The sequence below is a fragment of the Erpetoichthys calabaricus genome, chromosome 5 (genome assembly GCF_900747795.2).
Source record: "Erpetoichthys calabaricus chromosome 5, fErpCal1.3, whole genome shotgun sequence".
Lineage (NCBI taxonomy): Eukaryota > Metazoa > Chordata > Cladistia > Polypteriformes > Polypteridae > Erpetoichthys > Erpetoichthys calabaricus.
In genome coordinates, this window is record NC_041398.2 from 233744440 (window position 1) to 233769353 (window position 24914).

Below are 24914 nucleotides of genomic sequence, written 5' to 3' on the forward strand. Positions count from 1 at the left end.
AATCGCCAATCCACCTAACCTGCATGTCTTTGGACTGTGGGAGGAAACCGGAGCGCCCGGAGGAAACCCACGCAGACACGGGGAGAACATGCAAACTCCACGCAGGGAGAACCCGGGAAGCGAACCGGGGTCCCCAGGTCTCCCAACTGCGAGGCAGCAGCGCTACCCACTGTGCCACCGTGCCACCCACAATGAAAACCCGAAGGAAATATTTCAGAGCCAAACAGACTTTATGAATTGCCTGGCAAACTGCACTTTTAGTTAGATTTTCCGCATTGCCTACAGTATACTGTATAAAAAAGTGCCGCTTGTAAAAAACCTCAAAGCAATACATACTGTCTGTGTGGTTGTGAGAGTCCGACTTCGCCTAGTTTGACTTCGAATATAAGGTGCTAATAAATCTTTGAGGTACAATATTCCCCCTCGGCTAAAGCGGTATCTTTCGAAAAGAATTTCCTGCAGGAGCAATAAAGGATCTTGCTGATCGCGCAAAACCCTCTCTATATGAAATTCTCTTCTTATAATTTGCGCACCAATATCCATTGGTCGCTCATTCATGAACGGCGAAGCCATGACTGGATGACTTCCATGCACCGTCACTGATTATGTGTGTAAACTAATCCTTGTTTACGTAGAACAAACCTGCTCCGAGCAGGTTTGAGGATTAGGATGTGCTGCTATGACAACACTTCCAGCAAGAGTTTCGAAAAACCGACAGATCCAGGATCAGACCAAATCGTCAACAATTACATCCGGCTAAACGAGTAATCCACGTACGAAAAATACCCCCCAGGCCTCTATGTTTGCCTGTGTAGTCTGTCTGCACCCTGTCTTGTATGTCAACATATATTTGCAGTTATCATTTTTCTTTAATCCTTGTGTTTATCAATAAATTGTATTGTTCTGTTTCTGAAAATGTGTGGGCTTCAGTTACCTTCATGCGAGTCTAAAGGCTGGAGAACCCACCTTGCCAAATTATTTGATCAATTACTGGTATTGCCAAAGGCAAAACTCAGAATTAAATAACCAAGTTAAACATTTCTTTTTCAAATCCCACATTATTATTGCGTCTTCCTGGGTGACCTTTTTTTTGAAAGGTGAAAAATTAATTCATGCTTTTGTTTTTATTTGACTAGATTACTGTAATGTAACTAACCTAAGAAAGACATCAGTCGGTTACAGTGCAGAATACAGCAGCCAAAATCTTAACTAGGAAAAGAAAATCTGAGCACATCTCACCAATCTGGTTACCAGCATCATTTAGAATTGAATTTAAAATACTGTTATTGGTTTATAAAGCCTTAAATAATCTTGTCACTTTCTATATTTTAGGGTGCCTGTCCTCCTACACTCCAAGTTGTAGCCTTAGGTCTTTGAATGAAGGTCTGCTTATAATTCCAAGAGCCCAGCTTAAAGAAGTGGTGAGGCGACCTAAAATCTGGAATACTTGACATATAGAAATTTGCCAGGTTAATACTGAAGATCAGGGGTCCTCAATCACAGTCCTGGAGGGCCGCAGTGGCTGCAGGTTTTTGTGCTAACCCAGTTTCTGAATTAGAAAGCAATTCTTGCCAATAATTTAATTTCATGGCTTTAATTCTGCTATGTCAGGTCATTCTCATATCCTAGATTTTTTTTTTCCTTTCTAAGGATATCATCCAAATGATTTGAAGTCTAAAATGGATAACTAATTCTCAGTCCTTCACTTTTTTCTCTTCACTTTCCTTCCAAGTATTTAATTAAACCCAATAGTGCGTGATAAATACACACAGGTGAAAATGGTAACAAGCTAAATGGAGAGATGCTGGTCTCTTTTGTCATTTGCATGCCATCGCTAATTACGGAGCCATTAAAAACCAAGAAAACAGCTGTTTAAGACTAAAATAAGTGATAAGGGTTCAAAATCTTAATGAGTGAGACAACTAAAGTGAAGCAGAAGTGTTACTTGAGCAATAAGTGCTTCTTATTAAGTAATTGGGTTGGAGCAAAAACCTGCAGCCACTGCCGCCCTCCAGGACTGTGATTGAGGACCCCTACTGTAGATCATTAAAAACCCATTATTGTAATCATTTTATTTTAGCTGCATTCCTAATAGACTATATGGCCATAGAACTATGATATTCTTCAGGGATCTGTACTGATCTGTACTAACCTTCACTATTCTCTGCTGTCTTTTCTGGTTCTTCTGTGGTGGTGATTTGTGCCAGCTCCACTTGATCAAGCCACCATACAGCCACCTGTGATGACATAAGGAAGGCGGGTATCTCAGCTGTCCACAAGACCAACTTCAGCATGGGGACCATGAAAACTAAGACGACTAATTTAAGAACATTTGTGTTAGGTAGAACGCCCGGTGGGGGCATTGGAACCCCTGCAGATTTTGTTTTTTTTTCTCCAGCCTAACTGCAGTTTTTTTTAGGGGAGTTTGGGGGGGTTTCTGTCCTCCCAGTCATCTGTCCTTACCTTTTATTTTTTTTTTTACTTATCAGTTTTTTCTTTTTAATTTGCCTTTCCTGATTTGGTTTTACTTGTAACTTTTTCTTGGTCTTCTTGTAAAGCACTTTGTTGTATGAAAATGTGCTATAGAAATTAATGTTATTGGTGTTATTAATCAATCAAAAATTCCTAAACTGGATTCCCACCCTGGCCATTTTCTGTGTGGTGTTAGCATCTTCTGCCCAGGGTGACTGCATGGGTTTTTTTGCAGTGTACTCCAACGTTGACTAATTGTCAACTTTAAGATTGAGTTTGCATGAGTTTAGCTATGTGACTGAGTGGGCCCTGTGATGAACTGGCACCTCTTGCAGAGTTAGCTTGCTCCTTGCACCCAGCGCTACCAGGACAGGTTTTTTTGGCCAACACAGCCTTGACTAGGATTAGGCAGTCCTGAGAATATTATGATATTGCATCCATCCATCCATTTTCCAACCCACTATATCCTAACACAGGGTCACGGGGGTCTGCTAGAGCCAATCCCAGCCAACACAGGGCACAAGGCAGGAACAAACCCCGGGCAGGGCGCCAGCCCACCCCAGGACACACACACCCACACATACCAAGCACACACTAGGGACAATTTAGGATCGCCAATAAATCTAACCTGCATGTCTTTGGACTCTGGGAAGAAACCAGAGCACTCGGAGGAAACCCATGCAGACACAGAGAGAGCATGCACACTCCACACAGGAAGGACTCAGGAAGCGAACCCGGGTCCCCTTACTGTGAGGCAGCAGAGCTGCCACTGTGCTGGCCGCATTATATACAGGGTATGATTTATTAGGAAAAATTTAAGAAGTTGAACCTTTTCAGTTTAAGAACAGGGGATTAAGAGGTGGTGTGATTGAAGTGTCACAGTCTCGATCCACTGGATGAATTCCCATCATAATTTTCAAATGAGTTCATCACGAACATGTGGAAACAGTTGGAAACTTGCTAAGGGTTAATTTTCAACAAGCTTTAAGTAGTTTCTCTTCACACAGAGAAGCATAGACACAAGGAGTGGTGGTTCTGTGGCTACGGATCTGTGCAGTTATTTGGAAGGTTGCCGGTTCAAATCTCATTACTGCTAGAAGGGATTCTACTCGGATGGCTCCTTGACCAAGGCCCTTTACCTCAAAATAGCTCTAAGGATTCTTCAAAATGGCTAACCAAAGAGTCAGGTGAAAAGACAAGTTCCCTTTGGGGTTTAAGAAAGAATATCAAATCAATCAAAATCAAATGGAATAAGTGACCAAGAAGTGTGGTTGACAGAAGTGTTTAGAGACCTTCAAACCTCAACTTGATGTTGCTTTGGAGGAATTATGGGAATACGAGCTTTTTTGAGATGAATGGCCTGTTCTTGTCAAAAGTTTTTCATAATGTTCTAATGTTTTTCATCGCCATGTTGCTTATTAATGATAGCTGCCATTTTGTCTTCCCATCATTAGTGAAGCCTTCCATGTAGATAAGTGTGTCTTTAGCGGTCAAGACCTTGGTTTGCAATGCCACAGGTTTAAAGGTCATCCTTAGGAGCATTTCCCTATTCGAGTCACAGATTCAAAATCCTTTTCTTAACGCCCTTTTTCCAAGTCATTATTACGAAAATCGTTCCGGGTTTTTGACTCATGCTTGAATTTTTGACTTCGAATTTTGTCATTCGTTTTGGTTTTAGTATCTAGCGTGACTGATCTCCCAGTTTTTGACTACGCCTTGTCTCCTGGTTTCTCATTAAAATACTTCTTTCCTGTTCACTAGCATAAGAAATGCAAGATTAGGTTTACCACATAACGAGATATTAATGATGTCGGTCATGGTTGATACTGAACCAGGTTTACTATAAAGTGAAGAATTGGTGATAGGGAAAATATCCGATACACATCTCACAAATTTACTTTCTTTCAGTTATCTCTTTTGACAGTCATGTGACGATGCAGGTCCATTCCACGCTCCCATCTTCTTTACGGGAGCCCTGAACCCAACACCGTCGATAATGTCACCGAGATGAGCTGACATATGAGGACAATTCTCAAATGAAACCAGGGGATATGTCCAAAAAGTGCATAAGTGCTTTTATTAAAACCAACAAAACAGTGTCCAAACAAAAAATGCAGTGCATCTGGTTTCAATAAATAAATCATAAAACCAAGAGTTCAGTGGGGATAAATACATCAATAAATAAATCCATTAAAATCCGAAGTTAAAATGCAGTCTCTCTCATCCTGATCTCAGCACATCTCCTTCTCTCCTTCTCCCCGGCTCACCCATAACTCGCGTAGCCGGCGGAGACCCAACAGCCACGAACTCCTTCGGCCAACCTCTGTCTTGGCCTCCTTTCGGACTTCACTGCCAGACCGTCTGAGGTTGGCTCTCCTTCCTTCATCCTTCGCGCTCCCGCAGTCGCTCCTCAGATCCCTCAGGAGGACACCTGCCTCGCACACCCTACTCACTTGAACATTCAGTGGGGTGAACTAGCCCCTAGAACACCACAACCAAACGATCCTTCGCGGAGCCCCAGCTCGTATACTGCTCCTTCTGCTTCTAAGACCGCTGTTTCACTTTCTTTAACCTCTTTTTTCTTCCTCTATACATCTATCTTTCCCCCCTTTTCTAATGTCGACCCGTATATATAGCCCTGTTGCCCCGCACACCACCATGGGCACAGCGCCTTAATTACATGTCGCAGGAAGCCAATGAAGCAATTGAGAATGAACGCACCCACACGTGCAGGTGCGACTCGCTCCAACTACCTCATTAACTCCCCGCAGTCATGCAATCGCGCCCAAGGAGAACGACACGGCTATACGGATTAAAACCTGGCCCTTATTTTTGAAGCCGCTAGACCACAAGTCATACTGTAGATTTATCTCTGGGTATGCTACGGTTTGCCCACTATGTCAGAAAATATTCATGTTATTGTAACTGACAACTCCACCAAAAAATGAAATATTTTTCTTAGTTGTTACTTACCTCAAGTAGTTTGTGGTGATGGCTGAGAAAAAAATGTTAATCTCATCTTTTCATGAAGAATGGGGAGAAAATGTTTATGATATAATACAAGTCAATAGTGTCCAAAGCTGTACAATGGCAAATGATGTTAAAAATTTTCAAGGAAAAAGAAAAAAAAAATCTCACATTACTTGTGTTAAATTATCTAACATGTTAGTTAGCTCAAAATGTGCAAAACACAGGCATTTTTTCAAAAATATTGTTAAATAAATAACTCCAGAATGATCCAGCATATCATAAACAGGAAACCTAAAGCCGCATAGGAGGGACTTTTTGAATTGAAGACAGGACTCTTGACCAATGAATGACAGGGAGATGTGGGTCTTCAAGCCAAAAAACTCCTGTAAGTCTTTAGGCTTCCTGTCAATGTGTGCATTGATAATCACTGAAGTAACTATTTAACAGTATCTTATCAAAGAAGCCTTCCTTTGGCACATTTTGAACAAACAACTAGATAAATGACATGCGGATTATGCCACACAAGTAATGTGAGATTTATTTCTTCTTTTTTCCTTGGACATTTTGTCAGATCATCTGCCGCTGTGCTGCATTGATTGCTATTGGGACGAATCTGTATGATTTTGGGTCCTCAAATGCCACCAACTATTTATTTCTGTCGTTAAGTCCACTTCCAGTATTGTTAGGGGCGTGGCCTCTGAGGTTGGAACCCATGTGTTATCGACGTGTTGGGATAAAAGGACAGCTGTGACTGCAAATCCTTATCTGATCTCAGGATACCAAATCTATGAAGTATTCAAAGTTTATCTTTGTGCTTATTTCTTGCATGTGTGCTCGGTTTTGACCCTCTTGTTCTTTCGATCACCATTACTGTCTCTCGTATTGGGCTTCGGTTGCATTTCACTTTATATCTTTTTTTCTTTTGTTTGTTTTTTACACGCATCTCCTGGTTTTTGCTCAAAAGTTTATCTGCCAGTTTGCTGACAGGATGACTATTTGCTTCTGTTATGTCATAAACTTCTTTCTATCCATTCTACATGAAAGCATAAGACCAAAAATTCTTCTTGGCCACTGCTACAAAGTACAGTGGAACCTTGGGTCAAGAACGTCTCGGACCACGTACAAATCGGGTTACGACCAAAATGTTCGCCAAACTTTTGCATCTGTTCACGACCACACACTCGGGTGACGAACAAGCCAGTTTCCCTTCCGGTTCATACGCGACAATTATTTCCGCACATGTTTAGTCTCTCCCTGTGCATTCCCTGTGCAGCGAGCGAGAGAGATAGAGAGAGCATGAGAGAGAGAGAGCCCAAGCAGAAGAAGTAAACATTACAGAAGAAGTAAACATTACAGAAGAAGTAAGTAAACATTTAATTTACTATTACACTGTGCGTTCTATGGTATAATTAACTATTTTTGTGCTTAAAAATCTTTAAAAAAATATATATTTACGTACATACAGCTCGTACGATCCAGAACGGATTAATTGTATTTACATACAATCCTATGAGGGAAATTACTTCGGGTCACGACCAAATCAGGTTGCAACCAGAGTTTTGGAACGAATTACGGTCGTGACCCGAGGTTCCACTGTACATGTAATAAAAGGGGAAAAAGATCATAAAGAGCTGGGGCACCAGCCAGTAATCCCTGTATAGTTGTCAAAATAACAGAACCAATTTAACGTCAAAACTGATGATGACTTTCTTGATGCAAGGCCAAAGCTAGACTGAAGTAAGATGGCGGTGCAGGTGGCTATAAAGCAAGAAGGCAGGAAGAGGTGGGCCCAGGTGACTGGAAATTGTAAGTGCTATCAGAGGTGTTTGGGTCGTCAGTCTTCTGGCCTGTAGATAGAGAAAGAAGCAATGCAGTAAAAGACAGTGCCCACCCTTGACTTGGGGTGGAATTACTATTCAATGGACTCTGAAATTGTCTAAGTGCACATGTGTGCCATTACATATAAAAACATATATTTGGTTGGAGTATTCTATTAAAATACTTCAAGCTAGTTTTCTAGGATAATAATAATAATAATAATAATAATAATAATAATAATAATAATAATAATAACAATAATAATAATTTTAATTTTATAATAATAATTATTTTTTTAAAATAATTTTTTGCATTTATATAGCGCTTTTCTCACTACTCAAAGCGCTTAGCAATTGCAGGTTAAGAGCCTTGCTTAAGGGCCCAACAGAGCAGAGTCCCTTTTTTTTGGCATTTACGGGATTCGAACCGGCAACCTTCCGATTGCCAGTGCAGATCCCTAGCCTCAGAGCCACCACTCCGGATAACCAATACAGTACCAGATTAAGTTTACCGCACATTAAATTATAAAGTTACAGTTAATACCAAGGTGGGATTAAAAATCCTACTGGCTCCAGGGTGACTTAGTTCTTTAACAGACAGCTGATCATGAATGTAACAATGCGGTGCACAGTCACTGTGTCATTTAATACATTGTGGTGTTTCTGGTGCGAGATCAAATCAAGTGGGGTTGGAGTCTCCCTTAGTTATTTTGGTGACAAATGCTTGATATCTTCATCAAGCTGGTAGGGGTCCCCCTTGGTAATTTTGGTGGCATGCAGATACTACATCATTTAATCAAGCGGAGGGGGGGCCCCCCTTAATCATTTCAGCCTGCAGATATGCCATTTTTTTATTAAACGAGATGAAGTGGGATTGCTGGATTGGGAGAAAAGGCCCCTTGACATCAAGATCCCCTTGATGCTCATCCAGAATGCCCTAATGGCAGATCTACCTTTGGTTCCAACCAAACTAGGTTTACCACAGAGTGACACATTGGGGATCAGAAGCATATTTACAGTATATCATACACTTTACACATGTAACAAATTTAAAATTTGAATCAATTACTTTATCTGAAAGTTATACTATAGATTCATCTCTGGGTACTCTACTTTTCCACCACTATCCCAAAGATGTGCCTGTTATTGTAACTGATGACCGTTATGTTGGATTAGTGAGACCCCTTATAATAGTCTGGTTCTTGTGTTGTAGCTGGTACTGCTTTGAATTAGATTGAGTTAGTCTGAGATCTCTATATCATTTTTCTTTTTTCGGAGAGCAAATCAACATGAGACCAGCAAGGCAACTGTGCAAAATGTAAACTTTTTCAGACAACACACAATGCATTCTAATTTGCCTACAGCACAAGCCAAAAAGACTTCATTCAAAAACCGTTCAAAATTCAATGTGGACTCTAGGGACTTATTTAACAAATGCATCTTTATTACTTTCTACTAATTCCACTCATGTTTTCAGGTAAGAGACGACAATCCTGGAATGGCCCATACTTAAACAGGTGCGACAACGGGAGAGGAAGAGGGATGAGTGACTCTTGTGGTAAGAGATGCAGATGTTAACAGTAGCAGAACACAGAAGTACAGAGCCAGCAGATGGCGGTGATGAATGTCACCACTCATTACAGGATCTACAGTACTCTGCCAGGTGTCTCTTACTGAGGCCAAAAATATTGTCACATTTAATATAAAATGAAAATGAAAATTTCAACATTTGTTTCTTGCCATATTTTAAAGGTTACATGCTTGGTGTGTTTGGATACTAATGATGTCAATTTAATTATTATTTTGGATGGAAAAAAATTAAGTGTTTAACTTAAACAGAAAGCATTTGATAAGGTGCCACATGAGACGTTGGGCATCAAATTAAAAGAAGTGGGAGTTGGTGCAGAATTGGCTCAGACTCAGGAAGCAGAGGCTGATGGTGTGAGGAACCTCATCAGAACTGGCCGATGTTAAGAGTGGTGTCCAGCAGGGGTCAGTGCTGGGGCCGCTGCTATTTTTAATATATAGAAATGATTTAGATAGGAATTCAGATTCATACGAGACGGGAGTAGATTCATACCTGGTGGCATGGATCGTGGACTATCTTAAAGACAGACCTCAGTATGTGCGTCTCAGGAACTGCAGGTCTGACATTGTGGTCAGCAACACAGGAGCGCCGCAGGGGACTGTACTTTCTCCGGTCCTCTTCAGCCTATATACATCGGACTTCCAATACAACTTGGAGTCCTGCCACGTGCAAAATTTCGCTGATGACACTGCTATCGTGGGCTGCATCAGGAGTGAGCAGGAGGAGGAGTATATGAACTTAATCAAGGACTTTGTTAAATGGTGCGACTCAAACCACCTACAACTGAACACCAGCAAAACCAAGGAGCTGGTGGTGGATTTTAGGAGGCCCAGGCCCCTCATGGACCCCGTGATGATCAGAGGTGACTGTGTGCAGAGGGTGCAGACCTATAAATACCTGGGAGTGCAGCTGGATGATAAATTAGACTGGACTGCCAATTCTGATGGTCTGTGTAAGAAAGGACAGAGCCGGCTATACTTCCTTAGAAGGCTGGCGTCCTTCAACATTTGCAATAAGATGCTGCAGATGTTCTATCAGATGGTTGTGGCGAGCGCCCTCTTCTACACGGTGGTGGGCTGGGGAAGCAGCATTAAGAAAAAAGACGCCTTGTGCCTGGGCAAACTGGTGAGGAAGGCAGGCTCTATTGTAGGCACAGAGCTGGACAGTTTGACATCCGTGGCAGAGCGACGGGTGCTGAGCAGACTCCTGTCAATCATGGAGAATCCACTGCATCCACTAAACAGGATCATCTCCAGACAGAGGAGCAGCTTCAGCGACAGACTACTGTCACCGTCCTGCTCCACTGACAGACTGAGGAGATCATTCCTCCAACACACTATGCGACTCTTCAGTTCCACCCGTTGGGATAAACGTTAACATTATACAAAGATATTGTCTGTCTGTATACCTGCATTGTTATCACTCTTTAATTTAATATTGTTCTTTATCAGTATGCTGCTGCTGGAGTATGTGAATTTCCCCTTGGGATTAATAAAGTATCTATCTATCTATCATATAGACTTCCAACAATTCTGTATTTGACCACATAGGATTCCATATTATACATTGTCACATACGTGTGCATGGGAGGCAGCTAAAGGGCTTAAAAGAAGGTCATTCCAAGCCAGACCAGGGGGTGGCAGAGTGCAATAATTCATCCTCTGTTATCCCTGCAGACCAAACATAGGAAATTCTGCCCAGATCCGATGACAACATTTCTGGTTCCAGATTTGATGATGTCACTGCCGGTCCCGATGACATCACTTCCCCTAACCTGCCTTAAAAACTCGCCATCTTCCTTCTGTTACTCAGTTCTGTTTTGGACTCAAATCTGTAAGCAACATTGCAACATATCGCCTAAATTTTGAAGCTATATTTCAGGTATATGGGTAGCTGCCCCAAACCGCTGTCTTGTGTCAAGGAGTTTTATTTCCATAGCACATATATTGTCTTCAGACCTCGTCATTTGTATCACATGTTGTAGCATTGTGCTGAAATCGTTTAAATTCGGTTTTTCAAACACCACTCAGTACCCCAGAATGATGAAGTGAAAGCAGGATTTTGGGAGTTTTTTTTTTCAGATTTGTTAAAAATACAAAGTTGAAATATCCCATTGACACAAGTATTCAGACCCTTTCGTATTCAGTACTTTCTTGAAGCCCCTTTGGCAGCGATTCCAGCCTGCGGTCTTCTTCAGTTTGACATCTGTGTTTTCTGCTCTTGTTCTCTGCATGTCCTCTCAGGATCTGTCAGGTTTGATGGAGATGGTTAGTTGGGCAGTTATATTTTCAGGTCTCTCCAGAGATGTTTGATTGGGTTCAAGTCTGGGCTCTGGCTGGGCCACTTATTAAACATTCCCAGAGTTGTCCCTGAGTCACTTCTGTGCTGTCTTTGCTTTGTGGTTAGGGTCAATGTCCTGTGGGAACCTTTAAATATTTACAACCCAAGTTTTCATAACAGTTTTAATCGCACCCCCCCCAACGTGTTTTTGAAAGGAGCCCACTAATACCAATTTGTTCTTGTTTAATTAATGATATATCATAGATGCAGATTTTATTATGGGGTGGCACAGTGGTAGCGCTGCTGCCTCGCAGTTAGGAGACCCAGGTTCGCTTCCCGGGTCCTCCCTGTGTGGAGTTTGCATGTTCTCCCAGTGTCTGCATGGGTTTCCTCCCACAGTCCAAAGACATGCTGGTTAAGTGGATTGGCGATTCTGAATTGGCCCTAGTGTGTGCTTGGTGTGTGGGTGTGTTTGTGTGTGTCCTGCAGTGGGTTGGCACCCTGCTCGGGATTGGTTCCCCGCCTTGTGCCCTGTGTTGGCTGGGATTGGCTCCAGCAGACCCCCGTGACCCTGTGTTCGGATTCAGCAGGTTGGAAAATGGATGGATGGATATTTTATTATACCTACTTAACTTTTATCGAGATTTATCTAACTCTGTATTTATTTTTCTAGTATCAGAATGTAGTTTAAGTTAATTTGTTTTGGTTTCAACAGATGTATTTTTCAAATTTTCGATTCTTGTTTTCTTTTTTTCACATCTTCGCACCCACAGTTTGAGAACCACTGACCTATGGCATAGTGTGAAGTCCAGAGTGCTTTGGAGCAGGTTTTCATTAAGGATGGCTCTGTACTTTGCTCTGTTCATCTTTCCATCATTCCTGTTTCGTCTCCCAGTCTCTGACACTGAAAAACAACCCCATAGCATATTGCTGCAGCCACCATGCTTCATCATTGGAATTGAATTGTACAGTTGATGAGTGGTGCCTGGTATTCTTCAGACATAATGCTTAGAATTGAGGCCAGACAGTTTAATCAAGGTCTCATCAAATTAGAGAATCCTACTTTTCATAGTCCAAGAGTCCTTTAGATGCCATTATGGAACTCCAAGGAGGCTTTCATGTGTTGTCTGGCTACTCTTCCATAAATCCCAGATTAGTGGAATGTTGCAGTGATGGTTGTTATTTTGGCAGTTTCTCTCTGGAACCCATCCAGAGTAACCATTGGTTTATTGGTCACCTCACCCACCAAGGGCCTTCTCCCTCAATTGCTCAGGTTGGCCGGGCAACCAGGCTTAGGAGAATCCTGTTTCTCACAGACTTACTGTAGAGTCCTTTAGGTACCCTTTTGTAAACTCCAAGTGGACTTTGACGTGCGGTCTAGCCACTCAGTCATAAAACTCAGATTAGTGGAGTATTACAGTAGTAGTTGTTCTTCTAGGAGTTTCCCCCATTTGCACACAGAGGTTCCCTGAAGCTCAGCCAGAGTTATCATCAGGTTCTTGGTGACTTCTCATACTAAGGCCTTTCTTCCCCAGTTGCTCAGTTTGGCTGGAAGGAGTTGTAATTGTTATTTCAATTTAAGAATTATGGAGACCACTTTGTTCTTGGGATTTTTTGTAGCCTTCCCCTGATCTGTGTCTCATCACAATCCAGTCTTGAAACTCTACCAGCAATTCCGTTGACCTCCAGGCTTGGTTTTTGCCTAATTGTGGGACCTTCTATGGAGAGATGTGCGCCTTTCTTATTCATGTCTAATCAATTTAATTGACCTCAGGTGGACTCCAAAGAAGATGTAGAAACATCTCAATGATGATCAATAGAACAGGATGCACCTGACCCAAGTTTCATAGCAAAAGGTCAGAATACTTGTGTCAATGAGATCTTTTAGGTTTTTATTTTTAATCAATTTGCAAAAATTATGTTTTTACTTTGTCATTCTGGGGTATTGAATGTTGCTTGATTTGGGGAAAAATACACTTAAATGATTTTTAGTATAAGGCTGTGTTATGGTGTATAAAATCTGTACATTTTGGTTTCCATTATATTTTGTTTGAGACAAGACAACAGATGAACACACCTCACTTTCAAACAGCGGTTTCCTACATTGAAAGGAAGACATTCTGGGGCTCAATTATTTTTACAACTTGGGAAAGGATGCTCTGCTGACACCCCAGGCTATTGATTACTTTATGGATGGACATCTGGGATTTATGGCTTGGGAAAGGGAAACAGGCAATATCAAAGAACTTTATTATCTGTTAAAGAGTTTGAGCAAAATTCATCAATCACATTGACAGCCAGCCAATCAGGTTCATGTGTTGTGTAACCAAAGCATGATATTTCATACTAAATATGCCTTGGTTTGGAAGAGGAGCAGAAGAAGGAGAAGAAGGACGAAGAAGGAGAACAGGAGGAGGAAGGAGAAGAAGCAAAGAGAAGGAGGAGAAGAAGAGGAACAGATGAAGATGACATTGGTCGTCAGAAAGGCATCATGAACATCCATTGCTAAATCAAACGCCTCCCTGGGACATTCATCCTTGTCATTTCAACTTTTTCGTAAGCTTTTCCTAAAGACTATATATATTCAGACTTTCCTATCAGTACTTATTTTCTATTCTTTGTTCCAGTGGTATTATTATTATTCTTGTAATGAATACCATGCTGATTTTAACTTTCTATGCTTTGTTTTAATGTCTAGAGTGATTGAATTTATGAGTTAGCTTTCTTTGAGCACCTGGGGTAGCCAGATTTTTGCCATTATTTCTGTGCTGCGAGGTTTATAAGGCTGAGAGTGAGGGCGCCGCTCGAAAGAAGGGACAGTACGATAAAAAGAAGGTATTCTTGGCTGATAAATGGCCTATAGTCAAGGGTGCTGAGTCTTTGTATGTTTTAATATTTTCTTGGAGACCAAAAGTAACATTTAGGTCTGAGGTCTACTTAAAACATCATATGTTGTCCGTGCCGATAATAAGTAAGTCTCTTGAAGTGCTGAGTGACAGGCTGATGTGTGGTATAAAGTGCAAAGGGTTAATCAGCATGTGTGTGTCATTCATAGGGCACTGTTGTGGTTAGGGTCTGTGTGTGTGTGTTTATGTGTGTGTGTGTTCATTTTAAAGTGCAACAGTAGACCAACCCGATAACGAACCAGACGAGAACTTTTACCCTTGAGAAAACAGGTAAAGGGTAAGTAAAGGGAAATACTACGATAATACAGGCTGCAACATAAAATGTATGAAAAGTGCTGGGGTATAAATACTTTCTGAGGCACCGTACTTCAAATTTTAATGTATGCATAGCTCGGGTAACCTTTCAAATTCATTTAGGATGTTGCATCTTTAAATATCAAACAGACATAATGTCACAATGTTGACAGAACATTATTAAAAGCTAAAGTAATGTCAAACTGGCACATTTTGGGACATCCCTCACTTCATCAGGGCATGACATAAAAGGACTTAAAATCCACCTTTAAAAAAGGATAAGGTTCTGTCTGTCTGTCTATTTAAAATGTCTCTGTCATTCAAAATGATGGCATAACACAAACATTTTTGGTAATAAAATGCATTGCATCTCTCATTCCAACAGATGGTGCATCACAAACAATAACACTGCTTTTACAAATCCCTTACCAATTGGCATATAACAAAGACATATGCATTGCATCTCTCATTCCAACAGATGGAGCATCACAAACAATAACGCCACTTTTACAAATCCCATACCAAATAGCATATAACAGAGGCATTTGCATTGCATTTGTCATTCCAACAGATGGTACATCACAAACAATAGCACCACTTTTACAAATCCCATACCAAATGGCATATAACAGAGGTATATGCATTGCATTTGTCATTCCAATAGATGGTGCATCTCAAACAACACCGCTTTTATGAATCTTATACCAAATGGCATATACAGTCACAGCCTGCATAATAAATAATAATTTACTCTACTTTCAACAAAAAACATAACAATGGTATGTCTTTCATTTCCTAGGAACATCTGAATACTGGGGTTAGTTGTATGACATTAAATCAAATGTGAAAAACCGGCTGTGCAAAAATGTGGGTCCCCTTGTCATTTTGCTGATTTGAATGCCTGTCACTGCTCAATGCTGATTACTTACAACACCAAATTGGTTGGATGAGCTCGTTAAGCCTTCATAGACAGGTGTGTCCAATCATGAGATATAAAGGTATTTAAGGTGGTCAATTACAAGTTGTGCTTCCTTCCCTTTGACTCTCCTCTGAAGAGTGACATCATGGGATCCTCAAAGCAACTCTCCAAAGATCTGAAAACAAAGATTGTTCAGTCTCCTGGTTAGGGGAAGGCTACAAAAAGTTATCTCAGAGGTTTAAACTGTCAGTTTCAACTGTAAGGAATGGAATCAGGAAATGGAAGGCCACAGGCACAGTTGCTGTTAAACCCAGCAGGTCTGGCAGGCCAAGAAAAATACAGGAGCGACATATGAGCAGGATTGTGAGAATGGTTACAGACAACCCACAGATCACCTCCAAAGACCTGCAAGAACATCTTGCTGCAGATGGTGTATCTGTACATCATTCTACAATTCAGTGCAATTTGCACAAAGAACATCTGTATGGCAGGGTGATGAGAAAGAAGCCCTTTCTGCACTCACACCACAAACAGAGTCGCTTGTTGTATGCAATGCTCATTTAGACAAGCCAGATTCATTTTGGAACAAAGTGCTTTGGACTGATGAGACAAAAATTGAGTTATTTGGTCATAACAAAAAGTGCTTTGCATGGCGGAAGAAGAACACCACATTCCAAGAAAAACACCTGCTACCTTCTGTCAAATTTGGTGGAGGTTCCATCATGCTGTGGGGCTGTGTGGCTAGTTCAGGGACTGGGGCCCTTGTTAAAGTCGAGGGTCGGATGAAATCAACTCAATATCAACAAATTCTTTAGGATAATGTTCAAGCATCAGTCACAAAGTTGAAGTTTTGCAGGGGTTGGATATTCCAACAAGACAATGACCCAAAACCCAGTTTGAAATCTACAAAGGCATTCATGCAGAGGGAGAAGTACAATGTTCTGGAATGGCCGTCACAGTCCCCTGACTTGAATATCATTGAAAATCTATGGGATGATTTGAAGCAGGCTGTCCGTGCTCGGCAGCCATCAAATTGAACTGAACTGGAGAGATTTTGTATGGAAGAATGGTCAAAAATACCTCCATCCAGAATCAGACACTCATCAAAGGCTATAGGAGGACAGCGTCTAGAGGCTGTTAGATTTGCAAAAAGGAGGCTCAACTAAGTACTGATGTAATATCTCTGTTGGGGTGCCCAAATTTGTGCACCTGTCTAATTTTGTTATGATGCATATTGCATATTTTCTGTTAATCTAATAAACTTAATGTTACTGCTGAAATACTACTGTTTCCATAAGGCATGTCATCTATTAAAAGGAAGTTGCTACTTTGAAAGCTCAGCCAATGAGAAACAGAAATCCAAAGAATTAAGAGGGGTTCCCAAACTTTTTCATATGACTGTAACAGAGACATATGTATGTTATGGTGTACTGCAGACATTAACACTGAGGAAGAGACAGGTGAATGTTTTTACTGAACTAACTGGGAGAAGTGCTTAAAAAAATGAAACCAAAACAAATTAAAAAATTCTAACAATAGACAAGAAGTAAAGATGCGAAAACAGGCAAAGAGGTCAAACTGAACAAAACTAGCAAGAAGCACAAAAGCATATAATTTTTTTAAAAGATTGTATTCCCAGATAAGTTTAGGAAAGGAGCCCCCATCTGATCTTTTATCCCGTTACACTGATTATCTGTTAGTCACAACCCATGAATCCATGCCCCTAGGAATGCGAGATGAGGCACTAACAATGGCTCCCCAATTGGCAGTGATAGAATGACCTGAAAATAGCAGTCATGATGTTAGAATTTACAAATCTGAATCACACAAACCTAATCATGACACTATGTTAATTTCCTAGACTTGACAACTTGTCTTAAATGGGCAGCACCGCTAGTGCATCCATAAATCTTATAGTTCTTAAGACTTTGAAATGTTCCATATTCTTACACTAGCAAAGTGAAATGCCTGCTTATTAAAATGGGCACATGGCACAATGGTAAGTTCATCTGTTTCAAAGACATTATGCATTTAGAAACCTTTGTTCATCAGATATGCTAGCCCTTACGTCCTTCTTTCTTTGTGCTTTTTATTGGACATGTTGTTGATTGGACAAGATGTTAGTATTGTTAGTATATTGAATGACCATCACCAGCTTAAGCTGTCCCCTATGTGCACTTGCATGACAATAGACAGATAGAACTTTATTTGTCCCCTGAAGGAAATTTAGCTTTTTACAAAAAAAATAGATAAACCACTATGGGTTGAACATACACCAGAATGACTAAAAAGCAAGAAAATTTAAAAGAAAGAAAACCTCGGACTTGGCAGTCACAGTTCCAGTGAGGCATTATGCAGACATATTGCAGTTGGTATAAAGGAGCTCCTGCAGCGTTTCCTGACACACTCCTGCTGAATAACTCATTTTCCTGAAAAATTTCAGCATTAGTGCGTCAGAGATGGGATGTGCAGCATAGTCCATATTGTCCCTCTTGAGGACACTGAACATTATTACACCCAGGCACAGTAACCGGATGTTTTAACGATTTATATATATATATATATATATATATATATATATATATATATATATATATATATATATATATATATATATATATGCTAGCCACAGTCCCTGTCAAAGGCATGTGATAGAATAATTAAAAAATATTTTCTATCTTTTTCTCTCCATGTACTCTCAGCACCTTTCCTCAGTATTTGTGTGTGTGAAAGTCTCTTGGCCGCCACTCCCTCTCTCTGTGCTTCTCAGACTCTGCCAGGACTCTGCGCCTTTCTCACCTATCTGGTTTTATGCTTGCTCTCTTTGAAGGTGACTCTCTCAGCATGCCTCCTATGCCTGCACTCACACTTACACTTCCATCACATCACCAAAACCAAATTGACCAATCAGATTGCTCAGAAGGAGTGGACACTGAGACCTTCGTGTTTTACTATATACTGTAGTACATAGATAGAAAAAAATGAGTGAGAAAAGTGAGAAAAATGCTATATAAATGTAAAGAATTGTTATGATAGATAGATAGATAGATAGATAGATAGATAGATAGATAGATAGATAGATAGATAGATAGATAGATAGATAGATAGATAGATAGATAGATAGATAGATATATCAGTTTGAGTAGTGAGAAAAGCGCTATATAAATGTAAAGAATTGATAGATAGATAGATAGATAGATAGATAGATAGATAGATAGATAGATAGATAGATAGATAGATAGATAGATAGATAGATAGATAGATAGATAGATAGATCAGTTTGAGTAGTGAGAAAAGCGCTATATAAATGTAAAGAATTGTTATTATAAATAGATAGATTATTATTATTAGATAGATGGATGATAGATGGATAATGGTAGTGTAGAGTTACCAGACAGTTGGGCAACTACAGCAGATGTGGTAAGGGTATCAGCAAGAAGGATGCTTGGTGTGACATCTGGACATAGGAAGGAGGAAAAGGAAACCTGGTTTGTGCAATGAGGAAAAACAGGAGAGTATACAGAGGAAGAAGATGGCAAAGAAGAAGTGGGATAGTCAGAGAGATGCAGAAAGTAGACAAGAGTACAAGGAGATAAGGCGCAAGGTGAACATAGAGGTGGCGAAGGCTAAAAAAATGACATACGATGAGATGTATGAGAGGTTGGTCACTAAGGAGGGAGAAAAGGACCTGAACTGATTGGCTAGACAGAGGGACCGAGCTGGAAAAGATGTGCAGTAGGTTAGGGTGAAAAGGGATAAAGATGGAAACATATTCAAAAGCGAGGAAAGTGTGTTGAGCAGATGGAAAGAGTACTTTGAGAGGCTGATGAATGAGAGCGAGAGAAGGTTGGGTGATGTGGAGATAGTGAATCGGGAAGTGCAATGGATTAGCAAGGAGGAAGTAAGGACAGCTATGAAGAGGATGAAGAATGGAAAGGCCGTTGGTCCAGATGACATACTGTACCTGTGGAAGAATGGAGGTGTTTAGGAGAGATGGCAGTGGAGTTTTTAACCAGATTGTTTAATGGAATCTTGGAAAGTGAGAGGATGCCTGAGGAGTGGAGAAGAAGTGCAGTGGTGCCGATATTTAAGAATAAGGGGGATGTTCAGGACTGTAGTAACTACAGGGGGATAAAATTGATGAGCCACAGCATGAAGTTATGGGAAAAAGTAGTGGAAGCTATGTTAAGAAGTGAGGTGCTGATTAGTGAGCAGCAGTATGGTTTCATGCCAAGAAAGAGCACCACAGATGTGATGTTTGCTCTGAGGATGTTGATGGAGAAGTTTAGAGAAGGCCAGAAGGAGTTGCATTGTGTCTTTGTGAACCTGGAGAAAGCATATGACAGGGTGACTGAGAGGAGTTGTGGTATTGTATGAGGAAGTTGGGAGTGGCAGAGAAGTACGTAAAAGTTGTACAGGATATGTACGAGGGAAGTGTGACCGTGGTGAGGTCTGTGGTAGGAGTGATGGAGGTGGGATTACATCAGGGATTGGCTCTGAGCCCTTTCTTATTTGCAATGGTGATGGACAGGTTCATAGACGAGATTAGACAGGAGTCCCCGTGGACTATGATGTTTGCTGATGACATTGTGATTTGTAGTGATAGTAGGGAGCAGTTGAGGAGACCCTGGAGAGGTGGAGATATGCTGTAGAGAGGAGAGGAATGAAGGTCAGTAGGATCAAGACAGAATACATGTGTGTAAATGAGAGGGAGGTCAGAGAAATGGTGAGGATGCAGGGAGTAGAGCTGGCAAAGGTGGATGAGTTTAAATACTTGGGATCAACAGTACAGAGTAATGGGGATTGTGGAAGAGAGGTGAAAAAGAGAGTGCAGGCAGGGTGGAATGGGTGGAGAAGAGTGTCAGGAGTAATTTGTGACAGACAGGTATCAGCAAGAGTGAAAAGGAAGGTCTACAGGACAGTAGTGAGAACAGCTATGTTATATGGGCTGGAGACGGTGGCACAGACCAGAAAGCAGGAGAAAGAGCTGCAGGTGGCAGACATAAAGATGCTAAGATTTGCATTGGGTCTGACGAGCATGGATAGGATTAGAAATGAGGACATCAGAGTGTCAGCTCAAGTTGAACGGTTGGGAGACAAAGTCAAAGAGGCGAGATTGTGTTGGTTTGGACATATGAAGAGGAGAGATGCTGGGTATATTGGGAGAAGGATACTAAGAATAGAGCTGCCAGGCAAGAGGAAGACAGGAAGGCCTAAGCGAAGGTTTATGGATGTGGTGAGAGAGGACATAAAGGTAATGGGTGTGACAGAGCAAGATGACGAGGACAGAAAGATATGGAAGAAGATGATCTGCTGTGGCAACCACTAACAGGAGCAGCCGAAAGAAGAAGAAGTAGAAGGGTGTTACAACTAAATGATCATATAATCCTCAAAACATGAAGCGTACTTCAAGAATGCCCAGTGCCTTCCTTAAGGTAACCAGTTTAACTTCTTTTATCCCCCGGAAACTCTTTGAAGTCAGTTCATTCAAATGTAATTAAATAAAGATCTACTGATTATAGCAATAATCAAAAAATTAAGTTCCAGAAATCAAATTGCCTCAAGCCTGTTAACACGCCTAATTAATTGAAAGAACACCACTTAACACAGAGCAGATAGTGAAAATCCTAAAAGCTTTATGAGTAATTAGATGACACAGTAAGGGACGATGGAAACCGCCTGACTGACTGAACAATCAACACTTCAACTATCATACTCAAATAAAGACACACTGCAGTTATACATAAATCAATGTCCTGAACATCAGTGTCAGTTTATAAAATTTTAAAAATCTTCAAATTTTAAAGCCATCATATTTAAGGAGCCTCAGAAAAAAGCTCAGGTTTTATTGTATTTTGGCAAAACACCTTCAACTCAGATGATGTAGAAAACCAATTTAAGCCCATGTCACAATGATCTAATGTATAGTGGGTTATCTGCTCTTTGATATTAATCTCAAAGGGACAGAAGGAAACAGAAATATGCACCGTATTTCTCCACACTGATAGGTAAGCTCCTCAAGGTTAAAAATCTGCTGACACCGGCAGGAGCTGCTGCAGATTTTTTAAGAATGCTTGCGATATGAACAGCCTGGCAAATAAAAAGAAAGCCTGTGCTGTAAAATGTATTGTTCCCTTTATATTTTCTTTTTCTTTTTTTTATTCTTGATCATAACTTTACTTTTTCTTAATGTCTGCATATTTCGATCAACAATTAATATGAAACTAAAAAAAAAACCCCACGGTGCATTAATAAAGATTTCAAAAAGAAGTTGCAAAGGACAAAACTGCTTTATAAGGCATATAAGACTAATGACTGCAAAGTGAATTGTAGAGCGTATGAGAACATGACGGCAACCATTAAGAAGGATATCAGGGAGGCAGTGCTATTTTGCTATGAGCAGTGCTATTTTGTATGCTGTAGTATGTGTGGCCGGTAACAGCACTTCAAGAAAGACTGACGAAATTAACAAGCTGGTTAAGATGGCACACTCGACCCACTAGAGGTAGTAGCAAAGGAGAGAAAGAAGACAAAACTGATGGCCATTATGAACAAAGCTGCACATCCTCTGTCTGTGACACACTAACTCTGATGAATTTCAGCTAATGAATCATTAAATAAAAGTGCGTCAGAAACACCACTGGGACTGCTTTAAGTCAATGGCAATAGCCCTGCATAACACCTCATTGTGACACTAACTGCTCGACTTATCCTTAGCCAAGTCTGAAGATTTGTTTAGTTTTAGTTTTCTTTCTTTTTCACAGTCATTCTGGTGTGAATTTGAAAAGGGTTTTTTTTTGTTTGTCATAATATAATAATTATTCATTTATTGAGCTTTTACATTACATTAAGCAAAATTTCCTCCTTGGGTCAAATAAGAATATATATATATATATATATATATATAAATATATATATATATATATATATCCATCCCATCCATCCATTTTCCAACCCGCTGAATCCAAACAGGGTCACGGGGGTCCTGCTGGAGCCAATCCCAGCCAACACAGGGCACAAGGCAGGGAACCAATCCCGGGCAGGGTGCCAACCCACCGCAGGACCACACACAAACACACCCACACACCAAGCACACACTAGGGCCAAGTTAGAATCGCCAATCCACCTAACCTGCATGTCTTTGGACCGTGGGAGGGAAACCGGAGCGCCCGGAGGAAACCCACGCAGACACGGGGAGAACATGGCAAACTCCACGCAGGGAGGACCCGGGAAGCGAACGCTGGTTTCTTTACTGTAAGGCAGCAGCGTTACCACAGAATGACTAAAAAGCAAGAAAATTTAAAAGAAAGAAAACCTCGGACTTGGCAGTCACAGTTCCAGTGAGGCATTATGCAGACATATTGCAGTTGGTATAAAGGAGCTCCTGCAGCGTTTCCTGACACACTCCTGCTGAATAACTCATTTTCCTGAAAAATTTCAGCATTAGTGCGTCAGAGATGGGATGTGCAGCATAGTCCATATTGTCCCTCTTGAGGACACTGAACATTATTACACCCAGGCACAGTAACCGGATGTTTTAACGATTTATATATATATATATATATATATATATATATATATATATTATATATATATATATATATATATATATATATATATATATATATGCTAGCCACAGTCCCTGTCAAAGGCATGTGATAGAATAATTAAAAAATATTTTCTATCTTTTTCTCTCCATGTACTCTCAGCACCTTTCCTCAGTATTTGTGTGTGTGAAAGTCTCTTGGCCGCCACTCCCTCTCTCTGTGCTTCTCAGACTCTGCCAGGACTCTGCGCCTTTCTCACCTATCTGGTTTTATGCTTGCTCTCTTTGAAGGTGACTCTCTCAGCATGCCTCCTATGCCTGCACTCACACTTACACTTCCATCACATCACCAAAACCAAATTGACCAATCAGATTGCTCAGAAGGAGTGGACACTGAGACCTTCGTGTTTTACTATATACTGTAGTACATAGATAGAAAAAAATGAGTGAGAAAAGTGAGAAAAATGCTATATAAATGTAAAGAATTGTTATGATAGATAGATAGATAGATAGATAGATAGATAGATAGATAGATAGATAGATAGATAGATAGATAGATAGATAGATAGATAGATAGATAGATAGATAGATAGATAGATAGATAGATAGATAGATAGATAGATACTTTATTAATAGTAAAGGGGAATTAAAAGATACAGACAGTGAAACAGCGGATTCCCTAAACTTACATTTTTCTGAGGTGTTTACAAGTGAACAAGTGGATAACCTCCCAGAGGTAAACAGGACTACTGAGGAGGTACTGAGGGATTTGGAAATTGTAGAGGGAGAAGTACTGCTCAGATTAAATAAGCTGAAATCAAACAAATCACCAGGACCAGATAATATTTACCCTCAAGTTCTTAAGGAGGCTAGTGAGTACAGATATAAACCCTTGACACATAATTTTAGGAAGTCACTGCGCACTGGAGAGATTCCGAAGGACTGGAAAATGGTAAATATCATCCCATTATATAAAAAGGGTGACAGGGCAGATCCAAGCAACTATAGGCCAGTAAACATAAAATGCATCACAGGAAAATTAATGGAAGGAATTATTAAGGATAAGATTGAGCAACACCTGACAAGGACAGGAGTTTAACTGAAGAGTAAGCATGAGTTCAGAAGAGGGAGGTCGTGTTTTGCTAACTTGCTGGAATTCTATGAGGAGGCAACAAAAGGATACGAACAAAGTGGAGCAGATGATATTATTTATCTTGACTTTCAGAAAGCATTTGATAAGGTGCCACATGAGAGGTTGGGCATCAAATTAAAAGAAGTGGGAGTTCAGGGAGATGTTTTTAGATGGGTGCAGAGTTGGCTCAGACACAGAAAGCAGAGGGTGATGGTGTGAGGAACCTCATCAGAACTGGCTGATGTTGAGAGTGGTGACCAGTAGGGGTCAGTGCTAGGGCCGCTGCTATTTTTAATATAAATAAATGATTTAGATAGGAATATAAGTAACACACTGGTTAAGTTTGCAGATGATACCAAGATAGGTGGATTAGCAGATAATTTGGAATCCATTATATAATTACAGAGGGACTTGGATAGCATACAGGTTTGGGCAGATTTGTGACAGATGAAATTTAAAGTCAGTAAATATAAAGTATTACACATAGGAAGTATAAATGTGAGATTTGAATGCACAATGGGCGGTCGGAAAATCGAGAGTACACCTTATGAAAAGGATTTAGGATTCATAGTGGACTCTAAGCTATCGACTTCCCGTCAGTGTTCAGAAGCCATTAAGAAGGCTAACAGAATGTTAGATTATATAGCACCTTGATGTGTGGAGTACAAGTCACAGGAGGTTCTGCTCAACCTTTATAACACACTGGTGAGGCCTCATCTTGAGTACTTTGTGCAGTTTTGGTCTCCAGGCTACAAAAAGGACATAGCAGCACTAGAAAAGGTCCAGAGAAGAGCGACTAGGCTGATTCCAGGGCTACAGGGGATGAATTATGAGGAAAGATTAAAAGAGCTGAGACTTTACAGTTTAAGCAAAAGAATATTAAGAGGAGACCTGAGTGAAGTGTTTAAAATTATGAAGGGAATTAGTCCAGTGGATCGAGACTGTTATTTTAAAATGAGTTCATCAAGAACACGGGGACACAGTTGGAAA